The following is a 4,037-nucleotide window of genomic DNA, read 5'->3' as shown; positions in this document are numbered from 1 at the left end:
TTGGCCAGTACAGGCGGGGAGCTGACAGGCCAGAGAGCAGCTTTGCAGCAGGAAACCTGGGGGACCTGGTGGACAAGTTGAACGTGAGTCAGCAATGTGCTCTTGTGGCAAAGATGGCCAACTGCATTCTTGTCTGTATTAGCAAAAGGGAAGCTAGCAGCTGAGGGGAGGGATTAGTTCCCTCTTTTCAGAATTTGAGAGTCTGCATCTGGATTATTGTGTCCAGTTCCTCCTCATTGCAGGAGACAGTCACATACTGAAGCAAGTCCACTAGAAGGCAGCTCAGATGGTTGGGGGCTAGAACAAGAGATGCAAGGAACTTCATTTGCTTGGGCTTAGGAGGAGATGGTTTGAGAGGCTCCTACTGTAACCTGCAACTATGTAGCAAGAGGGGGTAGAGAAGATGGAGCTGAGCTCCTGCYAGAGGACCTGTTCCACTGGGACCTGCTGTGGGCAGGTCTAGGTGGCATCTTGAGGTCCCTTCCTAACTGTGCGAGTCCATGTAGCACTGAGATACTTGACTGCTGTATCAGAATGCAGGTCTTAGGGCAGCACACTGTGGTTTGCACTTATTTTGAGACAAGCATAAGTAATAGTGTGCACACACTGCTTTGCTCCAGCAAGAGCAGAGGGTGAAGCAAGATGACRTTCTGTTGGACAAAAGGCAGCTGATGGAAATTGCTATGTGAATGAGTATGACTTAATTTGTGTGTTTGAATGTTAAGAATAAAATGGTCTGATCCTGGAGCAAATGCAAAGCAGCATTTGGKAGTTGCTGTGCACCCAGCACTCCCATTCACACCAGTGAGCTTTGAAGCCCCAAAACAAGCAGGGAGGGGGCTCATGGCTGTTGGCATCTCTGCATTGCAGAGTTCTGTGGCTCTTCTGCTCCAGCTCCGTGCCCARCTTCAGGGGTGAGTGACACCCTCTGGACCAGCTCCAATAGCTGGTGTCATCTGCTGTGCAACACGCGGCTGGATCAGCCTGTTGTTCTTAGGACAGCCCTGTGGCCTCGGCTCTCTTGAGCTGTCACTTCCTTCTCCCGTCTTCTTCTGGCCAGTTACCAAACTCTGTGACTTCTACAGGAGGCATCCCAAGAATTCCGGCAGTTTCCTGTATTATGTGGAGATTATGTCCAACGTGGTGCTCTGTCTATTTTGCTTGTCATCCAATGGTGAGTCAACAATGGCAAATATATATAGGGCTCTACAAACATTTGTCAGAGTTGTTTATATTTAGCGCAAAAATAAGTCAGTCATTTGTCTTAACTTTAAATGAAGAAAGCTGCCAAAGAGCTTTATGATGTTTTAATTGTTACCTCGGATCAAGYTGCACGACAAAGAGGTGTAACAACAAATGTATGTGAAATCATCTTCACTTTTTTTGCCATAGGCTTAGATGAGAATTCAGACCTTTCACTTAGATTAAAATTCATACTTTTTCTTCCTTGATAGAAGAATACTAATCAGTGAAATGTATATTAAGAAGGAAACTTTCTTTTTTTTTTCCAGGAAGAAAAGCAGGTATTGCTCAATTGTCTGATACAATTAGTTGCAAGCAAAACACCCCTAAACAAAACACCCTAAAACAAAAGAGCAGGACTAACTTCTGGCCTGAGACACCTGCATGCTCAGATAGGGGCATCCTGGGCTCTCCTTATGCCAGGCAGAATCTGAAAACATGGGAGAGGATGTTCTRATAGGGGAAGCCTTCTGGGGCTTTTAAATCTTCTGTATGCAAATAAATATAAAGATTTACCACAACTATTGGCTACTGGTAGATCAACTACTGCCTGTGCAGCTGAGGGACAGGCTTTCTTCGGGTAACTAATTTCCATATAAAATGTCTGTCAATACACAGTCTTCCTAACGAAGCCAGTACATTCAGAGGGCTCTAATTCATAATAAATAAACAGCCGAAAACTGTTCTTTTAATATTTAGTGCTGTTTGCTTTTTTGGTTTGGAATTATTTTGGTAAACACAGCAGACAGTTCCCCAAATGACTTGCACACTTTGAATGTCTCCTTATTTTAATAAAGATCACTTCCTAATTGTATGTGGTTTTGGCCTCACTGCAAGATGCCCTCATTCAGAAAAATTACAATATGAAGTTRTTTGGACTAATAGCAAAAATCAATTTCTTACTGCTTTATATAGAACTTTTTTTCCAAATAGTTTTCAAATATGGCCAAGAAATGCATGTTATATGGCAGATTTAATGACTACCAGATCCATCAGGTAGTGAAAGCCCCACAACATTTAAAGCAGACATATGAGGGGAATATTCTTGCCTAAACAGAAGAGCTGAGAATGTTTGCTAAGAATACACTCAATCTGGTAAGAAACTTTTACTTGCAAATGACTTGAATGAGTGATTTCCTTCTGCAGAATATATGCAGGCTGAGAGATAATCATTTGACCCCAGCACTTCGCTAGAAATTCATACTTAAGAAAGTACCTGCTGGACTCAAAAATTCTCCACAGTAATCAGTAAGTGTGGGAAGAAYTGGGTATCTTCCCTTGGTGGTGTCAGGAATGTGTCTCAAACCTTTCTTGGGGGGATTTTTTAATACAAAGAATAACTCTGTTTCTGCCCTCACTATTTCCTTTCTCTGAACCTGCCACCACGGAGGCCAGTTGCAAGGTGCTTGTGTTGAAATGGGAATGGGKCTACGACCATCAGCTGTTTAAAAATGCTCCTGTGAATAATCAACATGAGCTCAGAGCGCTTGGTCTCCGCAGCGCTAAGCTGGATTTGAGCAGTAGAGCTGAAAGATATTTCATTCTGCTGTTAGACTCTGTCAGCTGTCATCTTTGCATCAATTAGAAACTCRCCCAAATAATTTCCCTCAACTGCCTATGCACTGAAATTAAGAAGCACGGAAATATTTCTAGTCTTGTATTTATACATTAATTTACATACAAAACACTGATAAAACACTAAGATTGCATAGTAAAGCAAGTCTTACTATAGCTCGTAAATATTTACTAGGTGCATACTTGCTATCAACGGTGGATTAGGGTGCAATTGTAACTAACAAAAGGTGTTAAAAATTATCAGATTGTGAGAATTTGCAAGTACTACATGCAGACCACAATGCTGCCTTGATACTGCTGGAAATGTTGACACTTCATGGTGTCTTCACTTCAAGAACTGTGCAGACTGAGGACACGTTCATTTAAACTCACCTAGCTCCTTTSTTAATCTGTTTAAATTTTACAATTTTTTATCTATAGTATAGATTTCTGATTTCCACTTCAAAAGAAATGATACTATTGCTTTATAGAAAATGTAGAGAATATAGAATACATATGTACAAATGATTTCTATATAGCACATAAAACAGATGGGCAAGGTATTTTGAACTTAAAAAATTTCTGTGCAATAAATTGTCATATAACTGATCACAAAGATAAAAACCAGCATATTTACTGTTAAGTGAACAGTAAATCTGTTCATATTAAACTGACATGTAATGGCCTGATGAGTCTTAGTTGGATGTCTCAGTTGACCTGATTAAGAAGATCTCCTTTCTCGTTCTCCTTGGTAGGACATATTGACTGGAAGCTGCTGCTGGTCTCTGCCTGGGTAATTAAGGAGCTCGTTGCTCCTTATTAAGGTGCCGCGGGGGCAGATGGGCCTCGGCACGGGACGTTACTGCCCCGGAGCGCCGGCCGCGGGAGTGCAGGAGATCCCCCCGCTCCCCAAACCTGCGCCCTCGCAAAGCGGCACCTGCGCTCGGCTTCCTCAAAGGAAAACTGCTCCCACAGGCGTCAACTTAAGTGTTTTACTTTATTTTTTAATGTATGACATTAAAAGATAAAAGATTTATTGAGAAGATCATGCAAAGACTCAATATATGCAAGTGGTGATAATTAGATATGTATTTAGAATATGATTTATTAAACTTCATAGGCATCTTGAAGGATATCTATAGATATGGATATACTTTACTGTATTTATACATGTAGGATATATAAACCTATATTGAATTATTGATTGGTTCTTTAAAGAAGTTAAATTAGGAGATGATTTA

At 41.1% G+C, this 4,037-nt stretch overlaps 1 long non-coding RNA gene across 1 annotated transcript; it reads left to right on the top strand.

Annotated features, from left to right (window-relative positions):
• The first annotated feature begins 1,123 nt into the window (after positions 1-1,123).
• Positions 1,124-3,685, top strand: LOC112951206. The gene is made up of 3 exons (XR_003250153.1): positions 1,124-1,174; positions 2,389-2,490; positions 3,552-3,685. It is a non-coding gene; the product is annotated as an uncharacterized LOC112951206 (long non-coding RNA).
• The last annotated feature ends 352 nt before the right edge of the window (positions 3,686-4,037 follow it).

The sequence above is a fragment of the Nothoprocta perdicaria genome, unplaced genomic scaffold (assembly GCF_003342845.1).
Source record: "Nothoprocta perdicaria isolate Ctin4 unplaced genomic scaffold, notPer1 scaffold_34, whole genome shotgun sequence".
Taxonomy (NCBI): Eukaryota; Metazoa; Chordata; class Aves; order Tinamiformes; family Tinamidae; genus Nothoprocta; species Nothoprocta perdicaria.
Note: the sequence above shows the minus strand (reverse complement) of the source record. Positions and strands in the feature narration are given on the sequence as shown.